This window comes from Pipistrellus hanaki (genome assembly GCF_964339955.1).
Source record: "Pipistrellus hanaki genome assembly, chromosome: 2".
In the NCBI taxonomy this organism is placed as follows: domain Eukaryota; kingdom Metazoa; phylum Chordata; class Mammalia; order Chiroptera; family Vespertilionidae; genus Pipistrellus; species Pipistrellus hanaki.
Window position 1 is genome coordinate 176,179,679 of NC_140504.1, and position 25,405 is coordinate 176,205,083.

The 25,405-nt window shown below is 47.0% G+C and overlaps 1 protein-coding gene and 1 long non-coding RNA gene across 4 annotated transcripts in view; one reads left to right on the forward strand and one right to left on the reverse strand.

Moving 5' to 3' along the window:
- Positions 1–25,405, forward strand: part of RHBDL2 (rhomboid like 2) — a 92,901-nt gene that overhangs the window by 36,128 nt on the left and 31,368 nt on the right. The window contains exon 1 of one of the 3 annotated variants that reach the window (XM_084873284.1): positions 5,664–5,750. The exons of 1 other annotated variant lie outside the window; for it this stretch is intronic. The gene's annotated coding sequence lies outside the window, so the exon portion shown is untranslated. Of the gene's footprint in view, positions 1–5,663; positions 5,751–8,660; positions 9,124–25,405 lie in introns of those variants that run through there. One more of the 3 variants, XM_084873282.1, reaches the window with a different exon arrangement.
- LOC311617101 overlaps positions 18,166–25,405 on the reverse strand; it is a 54,973-nt gene continuing 47,733 nt past the window's right edge. The window contains exon 3 of the long non-coding RNA XR_014794053.1: positions 18,166–21,571. This is a non-coding gene — a long non-coding RNA (uncharacterized lncRNA). The remainder of the gene's footprint in view (positions 21,572–25,405) is intronic.

A 25,405-nucleotide genomic window follows, 5' to 3' on the forward strand; every position in this document is an offset into this window, starting at 1 on the left:
TATATTAAATTATCACAATGTATTTCTTAAAAATCATGTTGCACAACCTATAATAAATAAATAAAATTTTTATTTGTTAATCAAACCTCAATACATCTGAGAAGGAAAAAAAAGACACTTTCCTTGCTAAGTATCTGCGTAAACCTCAGATGCTCAAAACATTTTAGTAAAATTTGAATATGTTTACATAATTTAAAGAGAAAAACATTTAAAAATAAAAGCATCTATTTTTATTTCTTATATGTTTTTAAAAATGAAATAAAGTGTAGAGCCTTGATATAAAGTAGACCAAAAGAGCACACTCAGAAAAGAAAAAAGTACTTGACTTAATGAAACCATTAAAATAAATTTAAAATCAGGGGAGGAGGGACTTGGAGAGAGGGTATGCAATGGAGAGAACACAAAGTTACTATTTAAAAAAATATGTTTTTAGCCCTAATTAATTTGGCTCAGTGGATAGAGCATCGCCTGTGGACTGAAGAGTTCCAGGTTCAATTTGGATCAAGGGCATGTACCTTTGTTGCGGGCACATCCCCAGTAGGGGGTGTGCAGGAGGCAGCTTATCCATGTTTCTCTCTCATCGATGTTTTTACCTCTTTATCCTTCTCCCTTCCTCTCTGCAAAAAATCAATAATATATATATTTCAGAGAAGAAGGGAGAGGGAGATAGAAACATCAATGATAAAAGAGAATCATGGATCAGCTGCCTCCTACACCCCCCATACTGGGTGCTGAGCCTGCAACCTGGGCAAGTGCTCTGACTGGGAATCAAATCATGATCTCCTGGTTCATAGATCAAGGCTCAACCACTAAGACACACCGGTGGGGCAAAAAGTTCCTATTTATAACATAAGATGGATTCTTTCAAACGGACAAGAAGGAACTGACAACCTAATAGAAAAATGGGTAAAGGACATGAAAAAGTAATTCACAGAACAAATTTGAACGAGTAAGTATATGACCCCAGCAATTGTAGCTCAGTGGTTGAATGTAAACCTATGAACCAGGAGATCACGGTTCCATTCCTGGTCAGGGCACATGCTCAGGTTGCAGGCTTCGTCACCAGTGTGTGGTGTGCAGGAGGCAGCCGATCAATGATTCTTTCTCATCATTGATGCTTCTATCTCTCTCTCCCTCTCCCTTCCTCTGTAAAATCAATAATTTTTTTTTTTAAAAAAGCATATGAGGTATACTCAAGCTCACAAATAGCCAAAGAATGCAAACTAAAGGAACAATGAGATATCATTTTATACTTATCAGATTATGAACTTTTTAAAATTACAGATAATATTTATTGTTGTGGGGTTGCTGGAACGGCATTATTATATAATAGAGGCCCGGTGCACAAAATTCGTGCAAGAGGTTCGGCCCTCGCAGCCTCGACTTCATCGGGAAGGTTGTCTGGAAAGATGTCAAGAAGGTCATTGGGCTGTCTGGTCTAATTAGCATATTATGCTTTTATTATTATAGATTGCTGTATATTAGTGCAGGCCTTTTAGAAAGCATTCCAGCAATGTCTATTAAAAATAAAAACATACCCTTGCATCTATAATCCCACTTCTGGGGAGACACCCTATAAAAGAAAAGCACTAAAATATATTTATATGGTGTTTATTGCAGCCTTGTTCACAGTGGCCAAATGCTGAGATTAAAGAGATCATTCATCATTCAATCAGTGATTGAATAAATTGTGGTACATTTAAGACAGCTATTACAAAGAATGTATCAGCCCTAGCCAGTTTGGCTCAGTGGGTAGAGCGTCGGCCTGCAGACTGAAGGGTCCCAGGTTCAATTCTGGTTAAGGGCATGTGCCTTGGTTGCGGGCACATCCCCATTGTAAAGTGTGCAGGAGGCAGCTGATTGATGTTTCTCTCTCATCAATGTTTTTAATTTTCTATCCCTCTCCCTTCCTCTCTGTAAAAAATCAATAAAATATCTTAAAAAAAAAAAAAGAATGTATTAGAAGTATGCAAATTTCCATGGTAGGATTTTTGAAAATGTTTGTAATTGACTAAGACTGCACAACTACCAAGGGTCAGGATTCAAAACGTCTAGCTCCAGAGTCTACCAGCCTCGCCACTATTCTTACTGTGTGACTTTGGGAGTGGGGGTGGGTAGAGAGTTGGCAGAAGATGACAAAGGGAACAGAGAACAAAGGGGGAATAGTTACCTGGTAGTAACTGTTCCTCACCCTCAAAGACAGTGCCGCAGAAACCTCCCTCCCGCTTTCAGCACGGTATGAAAATGGTGACTTCTTAGGCCACCAGAGGTCACTCCGGCTTCCTTTGTTGGCTTATAGACCTGCGGAGTCTTGGCAACAGGTACCCCAGTGCTTCGGGTCTTCTTGCTGTCCTGCCTGAGCTGCTCCTGTGCCTCCTCTCTGGTGGTCTGGCTCTGAGTGCCGCTGGCTGCTGCTGGTGCAGCTACTGCTATTCCTAACGATAGGAGATGATGGAGACCTCTCTCCTCTCTGCCATCAAGCAATGATGTGGGCTGGGGATCAGCCAGATGTGGGCTCAACCCCTGGCTCTGTTATTGACCCCTCTGTGTAAACCGAGGCAGGTCACAACCTCTCTGAGCTTAGTTTGCCCACCTGTAACGTGAACCCACATCACAAGTGAACTATCAACACTAGCTGAGATAACGTATCTCAAATGCTTAGCACAGATCTTATTATTAATCAAGTCAGGACGTTTTTCCCAATGCAGGCGCTAGTATTCAGCTAGTTTTTCTTTACTGCTCTTCTCATTGTTTGCTATAAGGCTCCATAAAGAAAGAAGTTGGACAACGAGTCATGAAGGCTACACCCTTCAGTAATTCCTTCAGTCTTGTGTTTCTGCTAAGACTCCTCAAAGCAAACAGGTCTGATCTCATTGTGCACTGCAGGCTGTTCCTTGGTGGCAGGAGCCTCGCCTCAACCGGGGATCAAGCTCTGGAGGCAACCGATCCAGGTGTCATATCTCTCTGTCTCTCCCTCTCCCTTCCACTCTCTCTAAAAGCCAATGGGAAAATATCCTTCTGTGGGGATGAACAACAACAACAAAACCCCAAAGAATGTGTAAAAATGAAATGAAGTTCTCACTGTTGTCAGATTGTCCTTGCCTGGTATTAGGTTCTCCAGGATGCTTCTCTCCCTGCTATGAAAAGCATAGCGGGGAGAGAAAAAAAACCCAAAACAGTGTATATTTTACGTTCCATAGATGTGAAACAAAAAGGAAGGGGAATATATATACATATGCACACACTGTCTTTGGGTTACTAAATAGGAAAGTGGTAAAAGTCAATGACTTGCCAAAACCGGTTTGGCTCAGTGGATAGAGCCTCAGCCTGTGGACTGAAAGGTCTCAGGTTCGATTCCGGTCAAATCTTGGTTGCAGGCACATCCCCAGTGGGGGGTGTGCAGGTGGCAGCTGATCGATGTTTCTCTCTCATAGATGTTTCTAGCTCTCTTTCTCTCTCTCTCTCTCTCTCTCTCTCTCTCTCTCTCTCTCTCTCTCTCTCTCCCTCCCTCCCTTTCTCTCTGTAAAAAATCAATAAAATATATATTTTTAAAAAGTCAATGATTTTTTGGGAGGAAAACAGGGATTGGAGGACAGAGGCAGATAAAAGGTTTACTTTGCATTGTGTGCTGGTGATGGTGTTTACAATTTTTTTTTAACCATGTGAATGTATTGCTACTAAAATCTTTTTTAAAATGTAGTATTCAGAGATGGCGTAAGGTGATATGGGGAGGAGGGAAGGCAGGTAGGATGGATAGCTTGCTCAACATCTGCACCCTCCTATCCGGCCTCCCTACACTCCCCAGTTTAGCTTTCCAGCCACCACTACACTTCCTAGACCTCCTTGTAGGAATGTCTCCAGATGTGTTTTCAGTTCCCCAGTGAGTTACGGGCCTTCATCTGGAACTGAGCTACGTGGGGGAGAAATGAGGGAGCGTGTGAGGACTTAGGATGTCAAGGTTCCGGAAACAAAAGCTCTGGCAGTGGCTTCCCTGTTCCCCAGATCTTGGCCAAGGTGGTATGTTCTTGGAGCCAATCATCTGGACAGCGGCTTCCTAATTTCCCAGAGGTAAGTCTTCCATCGTGATGCTAGCCTGTGCCTGACTAGAATCAACCCTTACTCAGTAGCCAGCCTAGCAGCGATCACTACAATTTGTGAGTCTTGTTTGCAGAAGGTTCTCCGCAGTATACTGCGGTACACTGGCAGGGGTAGTCCTGAGGGTTAAGGGTACAGTGGACACTGGATATTTCTTTTGGGCCCTCAGCATTGGAACTACATCTCCCCAACCCCCCACCACCCAATCCTGTGTTTAGCGAATTCCCTCGGGTTATGAATCTGAGATATAGGGCCCATCATCCTCTACGGAAGTTGCCAGCAAAATACTTCCTTTCTCATGTTTGTTGCTAGGGCATCAGCATGTGGACAGGGCTCTGCCTGTCAGACACACCTGCCTCAAAGCTAGCTAGACAAACAGGTTCCAGGAAGATCAATTGCGGGAAAAGCAGTGGTTGCAGGGGTGGTGAGCAGGCCCGTATTCAATGCAGCGAATACTGGGACCATGACGGCAAGCTGCATGTCTAGAGCTTCACAGCCATGGCAGTAATACCTGATCACCAGACCCGTTCAGCAACTGGATATTGGCTGTTTGTCACTGTGCAGCTCAGAATATGATTCTTTTCTTCAGTTCTCCCATTGATTCTATGAGCTAGTTAACATGTTTTTAATAATTTTATTTTCTGCTTAAAACACCCAGGTTTGATTTCTGTGGCAGTTAAGAATCCTGGGATATATATATATATATATATATATATATATATATATATGGCAAATCCTCCCACTGGGGAAGGGTTTTTGCCAGCAAGATTCTCAGATTAAGGAACACACTTTGCATTAATGATGTATGGCAGCAAGTGATAGCTTGGATCCACTGGTGCTGTCATGCATTCCACTTGCATTAATCAGGTTCTCCGGATGTACGTATACATGAACATGACAATTTGGCTCAAGCTGAACAATCCCTCAATCTGCCGTCGATGACCTGGAGACTCAGGAAGCCTGGCGGTGTCATTCAGTCCAAGTCCAAAGGCCTTAGAACCAGGGCTGCTGGTTAAATCTCAGCCAGAGTGCCAGAGAAGACAAGGCGAGACATCCCAGCTCCCTCCACCTTTTAATCTATTCAGGTCCTCAAGGGATTTGATGAGGGGCACTCACATTGGGGAAGGAAACTACTTTACTGATAACTTTATCTTTTTTTAAAAATTTTCTTTATTGATTAAGGTATCACATATTTGCCCTCATCCCCTCCCCCCCATTCCCATCCCAAACCCCTCCCCACAGATGCCCCCACCCCCTGATGTCTGTGACCACTGGTTAGGCTCATATGCATGCTCACAAGTCCTTTGGTTGATCTCTCCTCCTTATCCCCACCCTCCCCTACCTTCCCTCTGATAACCTTATCCTTGGTGTGCTTTCAAATTCCCTCCTTTGTTTATCTCCATGTGAAACATAATTTCCTCGGATGCTAACAATGTCTATAATCTTTATATTCTGCAGTTGGCTGCTTCTGCTTGTTGGGATTTGTTTTCCCTGTGAGTCATGTTCCTTGGAACTTGGTGGGAAATCTCTGTGGCCTGGGCTGAACTGCACGCTTCAAGAGAGAGTTCGGGTTTGTTTCTTCCAGGTGCCTATAGGTCCTAACGATCCAGGAACACCTGAAGTTTCCATTTGGAGAACTCCGCTACACAGGACAGGTGAGGTTGTTGCTAGGTAAGTGCATAGGAGTGGAGGTGTCGGGTGGAGAATTCTCAGGAGAGACAGTATTTTGCTTGTTTATTTTTACTTTACTCTGACCCAAGGCTAAGACAAGACAGATCCACTATCTCCCTAGTTTGGCAGGCTTTTGGCTTTTTTTTTTTTTTAAAAAAAGTTTATCTACTGTCCACTGAGTATATTAGTGGTTTGGGGCTTGGGGAGGCTAAACCTCCCCGTCTGACTTGGCTATCTGCTCTGTTTAGGCGCAGGTTCCCTCACCTCCCTGGCTCAGGAAAACACGGTACTAGTTCACTAGGGATCCACGTACTAGTATGCTCCTAGCCCCCAGGACATGTAGGGCTCTCTCCATTGCTTGCTGGTGTTTTCTCCTACAGATTCCTTACATACCAGTCAAGGTCAGACATGCATTACAACGTCTTCACGTTTTATCTAGTTAATTTCTTAAAGTTTTATTTATTGATGAGAGAGAGAGAGAGAGAGAGAGAGAGAGAGAGAGAGAGAGAGAAACATTGATCTGTTGTTTCACTTATTTATGCATTCATTGGTTGTTGCTTGTAAGTGCCCTGAGCGGGGGATTGAACATGCAACCTTGGTGTATTAGGACGATGTTCTAACCAACTGAGCTACCCAGCCAGCACTTTTTAATTTTATTTTAAGTTCAGCTGTACTAGCTTTTCTGTGGATAGTTAGCTTGTCTTTTTTCATAAACAGAATATCTTTTTAAAAAATTCACATTTCAATTATCATGCTAAATCTCAGGGGGAAAGCTAATTTATTGAAATACATTTTCAGGGCATCTAACACATTTTGGAGAGCACTTAGCACTTGGGGAACACGCTCGAGGAAGTCTGGAATAACACTTGATGCAGCCTCCACTATAGTGCTGCCTATTGACTGGCCTGACACTGGGGCTTTGGCACTGACTCACTGGCCACAGTCACTCTGCACACCTGCAGTGACTCATCTATACTTTCTCCACCCACTGTGGACGGGGATCCTCACCAGGAGCTTGGCTGCCACAAGCTCCAGAGACTCGCCCTAGACGCCTGCTGCCTCCTATAGGCCACCCAGTGGGTACCGAGCCTGCAATCTAGGCATGTACCTTGACTGGGAATTGAACCAGTGACCTCTTGATTCATGTGTGGACACTCAACCACTGAGCCACACCTGCCAGGGACATTTTTAGGGAAGGGAAATGAATTGGCCCTGAGTCAAATGTCCTCCTTCTCTGGTCCAATCACGGTGACCAACACTGCTCACAGAATACATGGATGACAGCCAAAGTCCCCAGGGGTGTATGTGTGTGGGGGGTTTGGAGAGGGGGGAGGAGCTGTTCTCAGAGAAACGGGCTGTGGTGAGCTGAAAGGGTACCTGGTCCTTAGTTTTCTGTAGCACCCAAACCTGAATCAAACCTACCACCCACCAGTGCTCTTTGAGCAGCTAAGAGCTGCTGGGGGTAGGGGGGGTGGAGGGGAGAAAGCTACACAAACATTTGTAGAAATTTTAATTGAAACATCCAAATCAGAGATCCCTGAAGCCTCATGATGGGTGGGAGGGGGTGTTCAGTGGGGGTAGCATTGCAAAGGTGACTGACTGGCTGGCCCTAAAGAAGCTTGACCCTGGGGAAGTCCCCGCAGTCCCAGGGCAGGCTCTGAATTTTGCAAGCTTAGAAACATGAGCTTGTCGATATCTCAGAACCAATGTGATTTGTGGGCACTGGTTCACATGAATGAGCCTCGCAAGCCACTGAGGTAGAATTCCTAACTAAGGATTTATTCATTTACAGAGTATTCCCATCAGCCCTCCTCAGATCTGTTTTGTGAATACCTTTGTGAACCCCATGTCAGGGCTGCCCCCTGTGCGGGTGCTGGGGACATACAGACAGTAAGGTACAGGTTTTGTTCTCTAAGAGCTCCCTAGTGTCTGTGTGCCAGGTGTGGGCAGACATCTTCCTTTCCTGAAATAAAACAGCTTAGGAAGTCAAATCACAGGAGGAAGCATCTTGTTGCGGATAAAATAAGAACCAGGGAGTTGGTTGGAGGGTGGGAATGGCCGGTTGTACCTCTGACAGCCTGGGCCCAGGTGGGGAGCGGATAACAATGTGGTTTCTGGTTTGGTTGTTTACCTTCCAGGCCGAAGCGATCTGTCTGAAATTCTGTGTCCCTTGTTAAAACCCTTTCCGTAACTCTCCAGTGCCTGTGGGACAAAGCCCAAGTCCTTTAGCAAAGCTCACAAAGCCCTCCCTCTGACTTCTAATAGTTCCTGCCAGAGGGTATCCAGGTGCCTGGCCTGCTCAGTCTGCGCATGCTTCTCTTCCCCTTTACAGCTACGGGGAACTCCTACTCATCCTTCAAAACCCACCTTATCATCTCCTCTACGATCTTTCCCAGAACCCCCCACAGGGGACGACCCCCTGGATTCCCGATGCCTGAATTTGGGGCAGCGTCTACACAAACACTTCGTTCTTCTCCTCCTAGCAGAGCAGCAATTTTCAACCCGTGAGCCACAATACTTTTTACAACATGTAGCACTTTTAACTAATTGAGTCAGGGGCACTGGCCTCTTGTTCCTTAGATGGTCAAATCAAAAAATCAACACAACAATAGCCAGCCGAAGTGAATGGATCAAAATTATATCTATTTTTTTTTTTTTTTTGTGCCAGATGGGCCACAAATATACTTTTTCGTGTGCCGCAGACTTTCAGTAATTAGTGAGCCATGCATGAGATGAGGAAGGCTGAACATCACTGTATGGATCCCCAGGTTCCTCCACCTCTTTCTTCATCTTTAGGGCTTAGCCCCGGTGAGTGGTTCTCAGGACCCATTGGGTGAATAATCAGAAACCGGCAGACCAGCTTAGCGGGGAGCGCCCGGGGCTGGTGACTAACCCCCCGCGGAGAGTCACCCGCCACCCACCCGCCCAGGGGCGCAGCGCCAGGCCGGCCTCCCCGGGGGCAGGGGCACAGCAGAGACCCCCAGGCTGAGGTCTCGCCCCGGAGAGCTGAGGAGGGCCGGCAGGGGCCCAGACGGAGCTGGAGGACAGGGCGTGGAGGAATGGAGCTCAGCGCCAGGGCCTCGGAGGCAGAGCGGAGAGGCTGGCACGGCGCCTGGCGCGGCCCGGCAGCCGCGGGAGGACTCATTCATCCCGGGCCAGCCGGGAGCGGGGCTCCGGCGGGAGGGGACTTCCTCGGGCTCCCTCCCTCCCCAGGGCCGGCTCCGGGAACCTGCCCGGCGCCCTCGGCGGCGAGGGGTGGGGCCGAGGAGCCCATCAGCCAGAATCCGGGCGGCGGAGCAGCCCCTGGCCCAGGAGCTGCACCCGTCCTGCTGGGCGCCCGGGCTCCAGAGGGAGGAGGTGAGCGGCGGGAGCTGGGGCCGGTGGGGGGGCCCCTCCTGGGGACCTGGGGTGTGTGTGTGTGTGTGTGTGTGGGGGGGGGGGGCTGTGAAGGCAGGAAGCGTGGGGCGGGGGTGGCGGGAAGGAGTCCGGACCGTGTTGCCTTGGCAGCCTCCCTTCCGGAGTCGCCTTCAGGAGTGGCCGTTGGGATCTTGCAAGTTTGTTTTCAGAGTTGGCCAGGACTCAGGGGCTGCCTCTTGGCTTCCCCCTAGGACTTGGGGGGCATGATGGGAGGGCCAGGCAACGCTGTTCCCCTGCTCCCACCTGGCCCACCGTTCTCTCCCCCGGAATCACACTCTCCCAGGGACACCCCCACGGCCCCTTGCCTCCTAGTTTCATTCTCCCTGCATCCTAGCCAGTGCTCACCCTTCTGTGTGCCTCCCCCCCCCCTCCCCCCAGCCCTGGGCCCTGGAGACCACAGCCCCGGCTTCCTCCTGAAGGTTGCTCAGGGTTACTTGTTTCCTTCTTCCTGGTATGGGGTATCGGCTCTTTTCATTGTTTGTTGTTCATTTGTTTATTCATCACTGTTTGAACATGTATCTGGATTCTCTGGGGCAGGGGTCCTCAAACTTTTTAAAGTGGGGGCCAGATCACGGTCCCTCAGAGAGCTGGAGGGCCGGACTATATGAACTACAAATTCCTACTGTAACACCTCGGCTGCGCTCACTGCCCCAAAAACCTGGCGGGCCGGATCAGACTCCTCTGCGGGCTGCATGTGGCCCGCGGGCCATAGTTTGAAGATCCCTGCTCTGGGGGCAGAGAAACATACAGTTTCTGCTCTTCCAGGGAATATAAAGTGAAATTTATTCCACCAGCATGTAAGGATCATGGATAAGCTGGCGGGCCATGTGGCACAGAGGAGAATTACTTTGGCATCTCTGACAAACTTGGTTTCCTGTCCCACCTCCCCCGTGCTCTTCCTGAGCCTCGGTTTCCTCCGCAGTGAGATGGTATTGCTCTGGATGGTATTGGCCCTGGGAGAGTGTGATTCAGGAGGAGAGAACGGTGGGCCAGGTGGGAGAAGAGGAACAGCTGGGAGGGGGTCTGTTGGTTGGCCCTCCCATCATGTCCCCCAAGTCCTAGGAGCAGCCCCCTGACTCCTGGCCAACTCTAAAAAGAAAGTTGCAAGATCCCAAACAGCAGGAGACAGGGCAAGGCCAGCACCCACCCTGGTGCCAGGCCCACAGGGAGCCTCAATAGGCATCTGTGCCCTGTCCTTCCTTGGCCCCTTTCCTGCCACCTCCCCTAACCGCCACCTCCCCGCTCCAGGCTTGTAAAGGTGCCTAGGAACTTCTGGCCTTGAAAGCACTTGAAAGTAAACACAGAACTGGCCGGGAAGGGAAGGAGGCGGAGATGGCGTGGGGGTTGGTGTCTCCCACCTCCCCGGGTTTGAGGTCAGAGTGCTGGACCAGGGATGGAGCCCGGAGCTGGAGGGGGAGGTTATCCCAGCAGGCTCTCCGGCTGCGTTTCTCAATCTGCGCATTCACACCGAGCCAGTAATGGGAGCTACGTGAGCTCCCGAAACCAACTCCGCTTTCAAATGTCCTATCCTATCTCACCGAATCATGACGCGCTATGGTATTACTCAAACGAAAATACAAACAGGCTCCAGGATTTGCCTAAGGTCACATGGCTAACCAGTTTCTCCGTATCAGAGAGAACGAAAGGACATCATCAGTCCCCAACATCCTAGACACCAGCTCTCCCTTCCTGTCCGTCCCCGGCTCCAGACTGTTCATCCAGGTGGGGAGGAGCACACTCCTTCCTGATTCATTCCTTCGCTCACTCATTCATACATCATTCATTCCGTCAAGTGCACTCTTGGTCCCAAGAAGGCAGGGACAATGTTGGTTCACAGTTGTATAACCAGCAACTTGTATTTCGATACAGACATATTTTGATGAGTCCTTTGTGAGTGAATGAGTTCAAGCAAACATTAATCGATGCATTCCATGGGCTCCATAATAGGGATTTGAAGATGAATAAAACAGAAGTCCTATCCTCAGGGTACTTACAGCCTTGCAGAGGAGATGGTGGTAATATAAAGGAGACAAGAATAGAGGCTGTTGCTGAAACCAGTTTGGCTCAGTGGATAGAGCGTCAGCCTGCAGACTGAAAAGTCCCAGTTTCGATTCCGGTCAAGGGCATGTACCTTGGTTGCGGCCACATCCCCAGTGAGGGGTGTGCAGGAGGCAGCTGATCGATGATTCTCTCTCATCAATGTTTCTAACTCTCTATCCTTCTCTCTTCCTCTCTGTAAAAAAATCAATAATATATATATATATATTTAAAAAAAAGAATAGAGGCTGTTGAAGGAACTAAGAGGGGACATTTAATTCTGTGTCTGCTTTGTTTCCCACTGTATCCAGGGCCTCACATAATGTCAGGCACATAGTGGATGCTCAGGACAGTTTGGCAGAGGAGATGTTCAGGACAGTCTTGAAGGGGGTGTTAAAACTTCACTGGGGCTGGGACCAGTTTTTGGCTCAGTGGATAGAGCGTCGGCCTGCGGACTGAAAGGTCCCGAGTTCGATTCCGGGCAAGGGCATGTACCTTGGTTGCGGGCACATCCCCAGAGGTGGGTGTGCAAGAGGCAGCTGATCGATGATTCTCTCTCATCGATGTTTCTAACTCTCTATCCCTCTCTCTTCCTCTCTGTGAAAAATCAATAAAATATATTTAAAAAAAAAAAAAAACTTCACTGGGAAAACACATTGGGGAGGGAACATATTCTAGGAGAGGGAGATGCTCATGAAAAGGCCTAGTGGAGGGAGGGAGCTGGAATTGCTGGGGCTCCATATGGCTGAAGGAGGGCGTGTATGGAGGAATAGCAAGCAATGAGTCAATAAATAGGCAGGGCTCAGGTCATGAGGCCCTGTGTGTCTTGTTAAGGAACCTCAGATTTATACCAAGAGCACTGGGTAATGATTGAAGAGATTAGCAGAGAGAGGACATGATCTGATTTGTATTTCAGAAGTGTGGCTTATGTTTGGGAGGGGTCTCTGGGCCTGATGGGGTTCCTCCCTGAGGAAACAAGTCTTCATTTTTAGGACTTCGTGGTGGTTCAGGAAGGGACTCCTGACTTGTCCTGTGTCCTGATTTATGGGTGCTTTGCCCTCAGCTGTACACTGGGTCACAGCTAATCTGTTCTTCCTACTGAAGGTACTGAAATTTATACATGATTTACATTTGTATAATCTGGAACGAATTCAGGGATAGACGGCTTGCTAACTTGCAATCTTTTTATGCTTTTTTGTTTGTTTGTTTGTTTGTTTTTGGTTGTCAATGGTGTTTAATTTAAATATATTCCTTTGTGGGTCTTAACTAACTGGACATTCCACTGCACCACTGTTAATTTATCTGTGATATCATGATGGTGGCAGCCCATAGACTGGTTAGCCCCAGAATCTCAATGGTTCCAGAAAGTTCTCTAGCTAAAGATTGGTGCTGCAATGTTGACTATCTCACCAAAAGTGATGTTTCCACTGTGCTAAATATTTGTTTGTTTTTCTTCTTTCTGTCTCTTGGCAGTTCCTTGAGGGCTTTGATGATTGGGGCAGAGGCAGAAGGCACTATCCCAATCTGGGCCTGTCTGCACTGTGTGGTTAGTTTCACTGTAATCTTTAGACCCTTCCAATCACTGGTTGCTTTGGTGATGTCATTACCAAACTTTTTTTTGGAGACAGGCCTAGGGGACCAGTCTTGGGGGCCACAACTTCCCCCCTGGTCCACCTCAGGTATATGACTTTGATCTCCTTGGGTGGCATGGTGTGGGAGGGCGCGACTGGTCAGATGAACCCAGATTCAGGAGGATCAAAGAAAGTTTCCCCTAAGCCTCCACCAAGTCAGAAGCCCAAAAGTCAAAAGCTGTGCTTTCTTATGTAAGAGAGAAAGTGATGGCGTTGTAGATGTGACACCAGGAATTCTACGGAGTTCTGGATGTGCCTTGGGAGTTTGTGCTCTGGAACTGGGGGGATGTGGACATGGATACTTTAAGGGACTCAGCTTCCAGATCCTCAAATCCCAGAGGTACTCCTTCCTGAAAACAGTCAGCTTGTTTGGATTCTTTTAAATTCTCCTTTTCAGTTCTGCTTCCGTTGAAGGTGGTGGGAATGGCACCAGGTGTCTGACCAGTAGGGTCAGACCAAACCTGTGTTCAGTAACCTCGGTACTTGGGTTCTGGCTAGGAAAGAATTCAGAGCAAGACCCAAACTGTAAGAGAACATTTATTGGGTAAATCTCAGAGGTAGAAGTAATTCCTAGAGGAAATGAGTGCAGAAGACAAGTTATGGAGGCAAAAGAAGAGGCCTGGGAGCTGGGGAGTGGAAGCTAATGGTAATGTGCCTGGAGGGAGAGGGGAAGGAAAGGGAAAGGCACTGGTTCCTCCGTCCCAGGTTTGAAGGGCGGGGATTTTAGGGGAGGTCCCAGGAAAGATCTCAGGAGAATATTCAGTAGCTTTCCAGGTGTGTCCATTCAGGGTTGTAGTCTCCACGGATTGATTGGCCCGCACCAGGGCAGGGGGTCTTTACTGCAGCTGGTCCTGTCAGCTGTAGCTGGTTTTGTTGCTTATCTGGGCCTGGAGCTGAACTACAACGTGAGGTGTAGATGCTATCTGTAGGGAGGAAAGGTCAGGGTGTCCAAACCACATGACCAGCAATCTGCTAGTGGAGGAAAAGTCACCCTGGGGTGAGGTCCTCACCTGCAATTGGTTGCCTGTTGCTAGGTTCCTGGGGCTTTCCAGCTGGTGACCTGCTGTACCGGCCCATCATCGGGTGCTCTGCTCCCGTCTGCCCAACGGCCTACAATCATGCCATTGTTTCCCTTCTCTGGCTTTACTAGGTCCTTCCTAGATCTCTTTATGGTGAGTTGCTTGGGGATATAAAAACCAAAAGGAGCCGGGACCGGTTTGGCTCAGTGGATAGAGCGTCGGCCTGCGGACTGAAAGGTCCCTGGTTCGATTCCAATCCAGGGCATGTACCTTGGTTGCGGGCACATCCCCAGTAGGGGGTGTGCAAGAGGCAGCTGGTCGATGTTTCTCTCTCATCGACGTTTCTAACTCTCTGTCCCTCTCAATTCCTCTCTGTGTAAAATCAATAAAATATATTTAAAAAAAAAAAAAAAAAAAACCAAAAGGATAACTGGGGAATGCTCAGTTCCAGGGAGAGCAAGCAGAGAGAGAGAGAGAGAGAGAGAGAAAGAGAGAGAGAGAGAGAGAGAGAGATATCAGGTAAAATAAACAGAAGGGATGATGTCTTACTACAGACTCTTAGTGGTTATTTAAAAAAATACTTTTTTTTTAATGCTAATTATGTGCCAGACATTGTTCGAAAGGCTTTACAAATTAATAAAAACCATTTAATTCTCATACCAGCTCTATACAGTAGACATGTATTATCTTTCTTTTTTTAAAAAAATATATTTTGTTGATTTTTTACAGAGAGGATGAGAGAGGGATAGAGAGCTAGAAACATCGATGAAAGAGAATCATTGATCAGCTGCCTCCTGCACGCCCCCTACTGGGAATGTGCCCGCAACCAAGACACATGCCCTTGACCGGAATCGAACCTGGGACCCTTCAGTCCGCAGGCTGACGCTCTATCCACTGAGCCAAACCGGTTATGGCTGTATTTCTTTCTTTTACAGATGAGGTTCCCAAGGCACCCAGAGGTTTAAAAAGTTGCCCAAGGTCATAGAGCTCTTTATTGGCAAGATCAGCGCTTGGTTTTTTATACCTTTCCTTTAGCGTGTGTGCGCTGCACGGTTATGCTGCTCTAAACGTAAGCGCTTTAGCTCTTTATCTGTGTATTGTAAAATTAGAATTGGGACCTGAGCCTGTTGTCATGGGGATGCAAATGAACTCATTTATAGAAATTTAAAAAAAATGAAGGTGGATTGTCTTACAAGCAGAAAATTATGCTCGTTTGGCTGATTGGTTTGACAGTGAGGACTGGCTTTGACAGTTGGATTACATGGTAGACAAGTTCCATAAATTGAACGTGCTAAATCTGTAGCTCCAAGATATGGATGAGAATATACCTAAAGCATGCCTCTAATAAAGACTGTGCCCGAAGATTCCATCTGGGGACCTATTTTTTTTATTTTTTATTTTTTAAATATTTTTTTTATTTTTTAAAAAATATATTTTCATTTTGTACAGAGAGGAAGGGAGAGAGATAGCAAGTTAGAAACATCGATGAGAGAGAGTCATCGATCAGCTGCCTCTTGCACAGCCCCCACTGGGAATGTGCCCGCAACCAAGGTACATGCCCTTGACCGGAATCGAACCCAGGACCCTTCAGTCCCCAAGCCGACGCTCTATCCACTGAGCCAAACCGGTTTTGGCATATTTTTACTTGTGAAAAGTAATGTTGGTTATTAACTTAAAAATGAGAGGGTCATAGCTTTTTCAACATTGTTATGGGGACTCATGAGCAAAAATCGGGAGGACTTCTGGAGTAAGGCACATTATGAACATCACTAGCCACGTGCGTCGTGGTGTGCACGAGGATTCTGCTGAGGTGAGGTGACGTGTCTTATCCATAGATACACAGGGGCGGAATTAGAGCAAGAACCAGGGTTTTCTGAGTGCTGTAGTTCCAGTGCTCTTTCTATTATTATTCTGTATTTCCTTCACTCTTCATTTACTTGCTGGTTTATTAGGGAAGACTTCTTAGGGAGGTGCTATTGGTTATGAAAGAGCTAGCCTTGTGTGAATGTGTTGGGGTGGGTGGGAGGCGTAGAGAAAGAGTTAGGTAGAGGAAACAGCGAGTGCAAAGACCCTCAGGCAGCAGAGAGCGTGGTGTGTTCCTGGGATGGAAAGGCACAGAGATGTTGGGGGAGAGTGATAGAATTCCACAAGGAAGGCAGGAGCTGGGTCATGCAGGACCTTATCAGCCATAGAAAAGATATTGTTTTTATCTTGAAGACAATGGGAAACTATTGAAGGATTTTAAGCAGAGAGTTGCTATATTTTGATTTGAGGTTGTTGTTTTTTTTAAAAATATGTTTTCATGGATTCCAGAAATGAAGGAAGAGAGAGAGAAACATCAATGATGAAAGGCTATCATTGGTTGGCTGGCTGCCTCCTGCACCTTCTGCACTGGGGATGGAGCCTGAAACCTGGGCATGTGTCCTGGCTGGGAATCGAACCAGGACCTCCTGTTTCATAGGTTGACGTTCAACCACTGAGCCATGCCAGCCAGGCGTGCTTTTATTTTGTTATGTTTTGTTTTGAAGGGGGGCAGGAGTGGGAACCCAGATGAAGACTAACTACAATCTATTTTATGGAGGGTTACAAAGATGAAGGATGTTAATGGGAAGGCAGAATGGTATGGGATGCCATTCTGTCTTCTAGTTCTGATGAGATGTGTTGGTAGCTATTGTATGACAAATCATGCCAACATTTAGTAGCTTAAAACAACAAACATTTTATTTTGTCACTAGAGGCCTAGTACACGAATTTGTGCACAGGTAGGGTTTGGCCGGGCCCCACTAGGGGCAGATCTGGGCTGGGGCTGTCAGGAGGAGGAGATGGTGGGAGGTTGGCCGGCCAGCCCACCCTGATTGGGGCCCGATCAGGGCTGCGCTGGCTTGGGGGAGAGAAGGGGGGTGGTGGGCTAGCTAGCCCTGTCCCCAAATGGGGTGGGAGGGCTGATTGGGGGTCAGTGGCTGGGGGAGGGACTGTGGGAGGTTGGTTGGCCAGCCAGTCCTACCCCAATGGGGCTGGCGGGGGAAGGGGCTCCAGCTGATTGGGGTGGTGGGGGACAATCGGGGGTGGGTCCAGCCAGGGGGAGGGGCTGCGGGAGATTGCCCAACGGCCCCACTCCTCAATCAGTTGGTTTGCTGCCCACAGTGGGTGTCATAGCGATTGTTTGCTCTGGTCATTAGGGTGTTCCGATTGCTGGCTTTTAATATATATAGATGATTCTGTGGGTCTAGAATTTGAGCAGAGCTCAGTTGAGTAGTCCTTCTCCATGTGGTGTCAGCTGGGGTCAATAACTTGGTTGGACAGATGGTCCCCAAATTATGATGGTTTGACTCATGATTTTTTGACTTTATAATGGTGAGAAAGTGATGTGCATTCAGTAGGAACTGTACTTAGAATTTTTATTCTCTCCCCCCCTAGGCTAGAATATTAATATGCAGGAAGATTCTCTCTTGTGATACTGGGCAGTGGCAGTGAGATGAGATTGCCCAATTGTAGGCTAATGTAAGTGTTTGAGCACATTTAAGGTAGGCTAGGCTAAGCTATGATGTTTGGTAGATTAGGTGTGTTAAATGCATTTTCAACTTGTGATATTTTCAACTTATGATGGATTTTTCATAAGTCAAAGAGTATGTGTATTCCGTTGGTGGATGAACTGGCTGGAAGGCCTATGATGGCTTAGCTAGGAGATCTGACACAATGGTGCTCTTCTACATGGCATCTTTCCATGTAGGAGGCTTCCTCACAGCGCGGTGGCCTCAGGGTAGTCAGTCTTTCTTACATGGTATCAGGCTTCACAGAGGGAGCATTCCAAGAGGAACACAAGTGGGGACTGCAGATCTCTAAAGGCCTGACCTTGAGGTACCAACACTGCTTCCACCACACATTACTGGTCAAAACCAGTCACAGAGCACACACCGCCTCTTAGTGGGAGGAATGACAAATAACAGGCTCCGTCTTTACCACACAGGTTTTCTGGGAATGAATAACCATAACCATCCTGATCATGCTGACCCACTAGTGAATGCATGCATCACTAGTTATCTAACTGTGCTACACCTAAGACTCTCTGGAGGGTTGTTGGAAAAGTATGTACCCTGTTTCCCCGAAAATAAGACAGTGTCTTATATTAATTTTTGCTCCCAAAGATGCGCTAGGTCTTATTTTCAGGGGATGTCTTATTTTTTCATGAAGAAGAATACGGTACACATTTATTGTTAAATGAAAATAAAGGAAATTTATTACCTGTATACGGTACGGTAGTATGGTAGTTGTCAATACAAACCAGACAAACTGTGAATCCTACAGTATCAAGAATTTACTCATTTATTCAATGACAATCATGTCATCATCTTCTGGAACATCATCATAACAATCCAATTCTTGGTGAATTTCTTGTGACTCCATTTCTTTCAGAATCAGTGGACCAAATTTCTCATGTTTAGCCTAGGGGGGCTTTATTTTCGGGGGGATGCCTTATATTTCACTCAGAAGGAAACCTGTAAGTAGGTCTTATTTTCGGAGGATGTATTATTTTCGGGGAAACACGGTAGATTCCTGAGTGAGACCTGGGCCCAAACCCTCTGAATCCAAATCTCTGGGGCAGGAACTTTTTGTCTTGGCTGCCCATTAAAAAATACCAGTGCCGCAGGTCCTAGCTCCAGAGGCTCTAATTCCATCGATCTGCGCTGAGCTCAGGCATCAATCCTTTGTAGTTTCCTCAGACAATTCTGACGTGTAGCCAGGGTTAAGAGCCACTGCCCTAGGAATGGAACCAGCCAGCTTCACGTGACATCTTCAGATGATTCTGATGCAGATGGCCAACGATAGGGTGACCAACTGTCCTCAATTTGCTCAAGCCCCACATTCCAGGAAATCCATCGTCCCATGCATACCAGCATAGTTGATCACTATCGACGGGACACTGTTTAAGAAACATGTAGCCCTAACCGGTTTGGCTCAGTGGCTAGGGAGTCAGACTGTGGACTGAAAGGTCCCAGGTTACATTCGGGTCAAGGGCATGTACCTGGATTGCAGGCACATCCTTTGTAGGAGGTGTGCAGGAGGCAGTTGATCAATGTTTCTCTCTCATCAATGTTTCTAACTCTCTATCCCTCTCCCTCTCTGTAAAAAATCAATAAAATCTATTACACATAAAAAAATAAAAAAAGAAGCATTGTAGATGAGGCAGTGAAAGCCTTTTTGAAAAACACCTACAATTATCCAATGGAAGCTATGATTCTTCCTTCTTACTTTAGAGACTGATATAGTGTCATAATGCTATAAAATAGTCAGCTCCTTGAGTTAAGGAGGAGATGGTGAAGGGTCAGGGTTTTCCTTCAGCCCTGTGCTCTGGTGTGCTAAGTCTGTTAAACTCGTTAAATAGTGTGTCCATCTTTGAAAATTCTTCCAGTGTCCATGAGGCAGCTTTGAGAACCTGACCACCATCAACAAGGATCATGTGTTCAGGATATTATAACATACGAGGGGCCCAGTGCACAAATTCGTGCACCTTGAACTGTGGGCCATGAGGCTGTGGTGAGCACAGGGGCAGGTCTCTACCCATCCTTCCTGCCCTCACCTGGCCCCTCCCACTGCACCCCTCAGGCCCTGTCTGCTGGCCCCAATGGCCTCAGAACAGGGGGAGACGAAGAAGCCCTAAGGAGTGATTAGGGCTGGCAGCCGCTGCTTGCATCCACTGATGGCGCAGAGTGATAGGGACTGGTGCTGGGCACCAGCAGCAGGTGTGAGCAGAGGCTCTGGTGCTGGCTGCAGGTGCAAGAAGGGCCGGTACCCACTGCAGGTGCAAGTGGGTCTGGCGCCAGCAACAGGTGCAAGCACCAGGTGGGACTGTGGTGCACAGGAGCAAAGAATTTTCAGTAACCACCAGAGGCTCGCCCAATGATAGCGTCTGGTGCCCTGCCTTAGTCTGGCACCCTGGCTCACCTGCTCTACCATCCCTCCACAGCTGACACCTGCCATGTTCTGCACTCTGCACTTGCTGCCAATGCCCACCATGCTCTACACATGTGGCTCCCCCCCCCCCCCCCAGTGGTCAGTGCATGTCATAGCGACCGGTTATTTGGTTGTCCCGCCTTCAATCTATTTGCATATTAGGGTTTTATATATATAGATAAGATGAAGTTCTGTGTTTCTACACCAGTGTGTACTTTTATTACTATTTTCCATAGTATAATAGGGTACAAAAGCATATGTAATATCTTAAATAGCTCTGTGGGAAGGCATTGGGATGTAGCGGAGAGCCTAGGATTTGGCCTCAGAAAAATGGGCTAGTGCCACAGCTTTGCTGTGACTTGGTATGTAAGTATGGATGCCTCTTTTTGCTGTATTTGTTCATCTGTAAAATGGGAATAATAATGATGTCTTTTTCATAGGGCCACTGGGAGCATCCATTAAATAGTATACATGGCTGGGTAGCTCAGTTGGTTAGAATGTCATCCTGATACGCCAGGATTGTGGGTTCAATCCCTGGTTGGGGCACATACAAGAAACAACCAATGAAGGCATAAATAAGTGGAACAACAAATCGATGTTTCCCTTTCCCTCCCTCTCTCTTTCACTCCCTCTCTCTCTCTCCTTTGGTTTCTCTCACTTTAAAATCAACAAATAAAAAGAAAATAGTAGAAATGAAAGTGGTTCTGTAGACTGGGAAGAGAAGGTATTGTGATTTTCTTAGAATGGGAGGGAAACACAAAAGCACTGTCAGGCCTTGCATGTGACCAAGGCCCTGGCCCCCCCACCCTGAGCCCCAGCCCCAGCGGAGGGAGTCCAAGGCAGAAGCTGTGCCATGCAGCGGGCATGCAGAGACCTTAGGAAGCAGAGGGTCCTTACCTGAGCTGACCTCACAATCGAGCCAAGGGTGCTTTGCTTCAGGAAGAAGGAAAACTTTTGGAAAAGAGGGTATTTTTTGTTTTTAAACCTTTTGCCTATTTATTCCAAGTGTACCCTCAGAGATGTAGCAAAAAGAAACAACCACAGCCACAAACCCATAATACTGAAAAGCTGGTTCTTACTTTCTGTAGCTAAAAAAAGCACTCCTTCAGGCTATAACCACAGAGATTGCTGCAGGCTTCTGGAACTGGCATAAGAGTGGTTTGCAGTGTGATGAAGAAGGCTGTTAACCTTTGTGGTCCAGAAGCTCAATACGTGGCCTCTCCAATTACTTACGTTGCCTAGCAACACCACCAAAAGTCTCCACACCAGGCCCAGCTGGGGCAGCAGTTGGGTATACCCAGCCCAGCCTGTTGCCCAGCCTCCTGGGCTCCCCGGCCACATGAAGGCAGCACTCATCCTTGCCAGGGGCCTGCCTGGTACCAAAGAATGGGTGGGGCCAGCTGTATAAAAACACAATTCAGATATTTAGAACCGACTTGTGTGCAGCGAGGAAAGCAGCACAAGCTCACGATCAAAACTCTCTTCGGCCGCAGAGGAGTTGTCTAATGTGGTGGCCTTGCCAGTGCCCTTCTGGGCGAGGTGAAGACGGGAAGGTGAGCCTGACTCAGTCCTTTGGGTTCCAGAGAGACCAATCTTTTCCTCTCCTGGACGCCTGTCTCCGTGTTGACTCCCTGTGGCAGCAATGGGAGTGGCGGGGATTCCCAGCCCCGTCCTCAGGGCTGGTGACCGGCCAGTTCTGTGGCTCCTGTTTGGGAACTCCCAGGGTCTAGTCTGGTTCAGTTTGAGAAGCTGGAGGAAGAAGAGAGAGGGTAGAGGGAAGGTTGGGATGGAAATAAAATAAAGATGTGCACCTCTTTCACACTAGGTGTATAGAGATCACACAGTAGAGGAACACCCGGGGTCTTTGGAGTCATACGCCCTGGGCTCCTCTCCCAGCCCTCCCCTCACGGGGTCTATGACCTTGTTCAAGCTTTCTGGAAGCCTGCGTTTTGTTATCCATAAAACGGAGATGTTACTATCCTGCTGTACAGGTGTTGGGGAAATGAATGAAGGGAACGCTCAGGAAGCGTGGAGTGTGGAACCCAGCACATGGTTAGTGCTCACGAATGTGACAACTGTACTCTCATTTGATTCTGAAGACAATCCTGTGAGATCTCGAGGGGAGAGAGGAGCTCTGTGTTACAGCTGAGGAAACTGAGGCCAGGGAAATGGAGTGTGGATGCTGGGAGTAGAACTCAGTTATTTTTTTTTGGAATATATTTTATGGCTTTTTTTTTTTACAGAGAAAAAGGGAGAGGGATATAGAGTTAAAAACATCTATCAGCTGCCTCCTGCACACCTCCTATTGGGGATGTGCCTGCAACCAAGGTACCTGGGACTTTTCAGTCCGCAAGCGGACGATCTATCCACTGAGCCAAACCGGTTAGGACGAACTCAGGTCTTTACAGTGCCAGGTACAAGGAACAGTGCTCCTCAGAGACAGGACACAAACCCTTTGTAGCCATTCCAGCATGGTGGCTCCGCAGGTCTCCTCTGACAGCCCAGTGACGGCAGAAGGATAATGTGGTGGGGGTGCAGAGTGTTTGTGCAGAGGAGAAGGGCATGAGAGATGCTTCTCAACACACAGTGATATAAGATTCTTAGTTAATGTGGTGTGGGAAAAATTCCTCTTCCCCTCTTCCCTCCTCCACCCTTCCTTCCTTCCCTGCCTTTCTCCTTTCCTTCTTTCTCCCTTCTCTCTAGTATTCTTTTCAATAAACGTTGTATTTATTTTGGAATAATCTTAGATTTACAGAAAGGTTTCAGAGAGTTTCTGTTTTCCCTTTACTCAGATACAGGTATTTTCTGAACACTTCCTGTCCACCAGAAACTTTTTGGGCAGGAGGAATACAGCAATAAAACCATCTCTTCCAGGGTATGTGCCATGGAGTGGGCCATAGCGAGCCTTAGTTTATGGTTTTCAGAGGTGCTGCTGTCTCCACCTCGCTGGTATACTTGTCAGGGATCTACTCGTACTCCATCTGTTAAATTAGTTTCTTCAGGGCGGGGCCCAGGAATCTGTCTGACCAATGAATGTCTGAGGGGATTCTAGAACAGCCAGTGTGGGGAACTACCGGTCTAGGGCGGACTGCTCACTGTGCACATGAGAGAACTGTTGCTTAGAGCTGAGAAGGGACTTGCTCCAGGCTACACCGCTGGGAAGTGGCAGTGGCTAGACCAGAAAACAGGTCACCCGGTTCTGAGCTTTCCTTACACTATGTCTCCTCAATACAGAATAAGAAATGAATTTAACTTGCTCCAGATGGTTTAGGAGAGTTTCTCGGCCATTCAGATGTATTAATTAGGTTCTTGGTTGTAAGGGAAAGAAACCGATTCTTGTCTGATTGCACCAGTAAGTGAATTTTATTGAAAACGCATTGGATAGTAAAAGAAAAAAAATATTTCTCTATTCTTACTCACACTTCTGACACCAAACATGTGAGTTTTCCACACCAAGTTATCTGACACTAACTACCCCATAGCGAGGTTAAGAGCTCAGAACCCTAAGATTCTCCCCACTTCAGATGCCGATTGCAAGTCTGGGCCCCAAGTACTTCTGACCAACTGACTGTAAATTGGGGTTTCTCTGACGCCTCTCCAGGTTCACTAATTTGCTCATAGAACAGCTCATAGAACTTAAGGTGAGGGCTTTGCTTTCTCTTACCAGTTTATTGTAAAGGATACAACTCAGGAGCAGCTTCATGGGAAAGATGCACAGGGTAAGGTGTATGAGAAGGGACATGAGGCTCTCACCCTCTCTCTGGATGCACCACCCTCCCGGCACCTTGATGTGTTCGCCAACATGGAAGCTCTCTGAACCCCTTTGTTGAGGGTTTGTTTTTTTTAAAAATTATATATATATATGTGTGTATATATATATATATATATATATACACACATATATATGCATATATATGTATGTGTGTGTGTATACACACATATACATATATATTATTGATTTTTCACAGAGAGGAAGAGAGAGGGATAGAATGTTAGAAACATCGATGAGAGAGTAACATCAACCAGCTGCCTCCTGCACACCACCTCCTGGAGATGTGCCCGCAACCCAGGTACATGCCCTTGACTGGAATTGAACCCGGGACCCTTGAGTCCGCAGACCGACGCTCTATCCACTGAGCCAAACCGGTTTCGGCTTGTTGAGGGTTTTTATGGAGGTTCCATTACATAGGCATGGTTGATTAAATTTTGACCATTGGTGATTAAACTCAATCATTAGCCTGTTTCCCTTCCCCAGAGGTTGGGGTTGAAAGTCACAATTTTCTTTTCTTCAAAAAAATATATTTTATTGATTTTTTACAGAGAGGGACAGAGAGTTAGAAACATCGATGAGAATCATTGATCAGCTGCCTCTTGCACACCCTAGGGGATGTGCCTGCAACCAAGGTACATGCCCTTGACCGGAATCGAACCTGCGACCTTTCAGTCCGCAGGCTGACTATCCACTGAGCCAAACCGGTTTGGGCAAAGTCCCAACTTTCTAATCATATAATTGTTTCCCCTGGCAATCAGCCCCCAATCCTCCAAGAGTCACTGTATTAGTGTAAACTCAGGTAAGGTTGAAAGGGGCTTATAATAAATTACAAAAATGTTCCTCTCACGTCTAACACTTTGAAAATTCCAAGGACGGAGATGAAGGCCAACTATATACATTTCTTAGTATACCATAATTTTACAGGAAAATTACAGAAATCACAAGAAGGCTGCAGACACAAGGTTTGGGAAATAAGCAGAAACGAAGGGAGATCAGGCACCTAGAACTCTACAAAGATCCCATCACAGAGCCAAGGAGGTGAAGGCAGCCTCGGTGTTGCTGCTGTGTGCTCTCTGCTGCAGCCTGTGGGTTGGATGCTGGCGGCCACGTTGACCCCATTAGCAAGGCTGGACAGCGAATACTGCCGCCACCCTGGACAGTCCACCGCTGTGAAGAATTTCCCCCATTCCCAGCTCTGGCCTAAAAAATCCTAAGCAAAAGCAGCTGATGGGTCACGTACCTTCGTCTTAGCTGCTTAGGGACCTGGAAAAGGGAGTATTTTTAACTTGCGCTTCTGTAATGGGAAGCGGTCCCTGCTGACCACCAAGATTTAGGAGATGAGGAATTCTCTAAGAAAAGTAACAAATGATCACTACACAAGTGTTACTAAAGGAGTGCACTGCAAGTCCTCCACATTTGCAGATGCATCGCAGTTTTTGTAGTTCATTAGCTACTCGCCATTGTGAGTGAGTGTGGATTGCAAGACTGGTTATACCTGTGCCAGTCAATTACTAGTTAGTGAACTAGGCCTCCTGTTCCACCTTGATGTCTCATGTGATGTGGCTTCACTATTCTCTACTAGTGATAGCCTTCATGTAACCTGCATGGGGTGACTAAAATCTTTGCTTCTTGTTGCAGGAGTAGAAAAGACTCAGGAAAATAAATCAGTTAATGGTGCCAATGATATGCATGAAAACAAGTGAAGAAGCCTGAGAATGACTTATTTATTTATTTATTTATTTATTTATTTATTTATTTGTTTATTTATTTTTGCCACAAAGAGAAGTTCTGGATAAACTGGCAAGGAATGT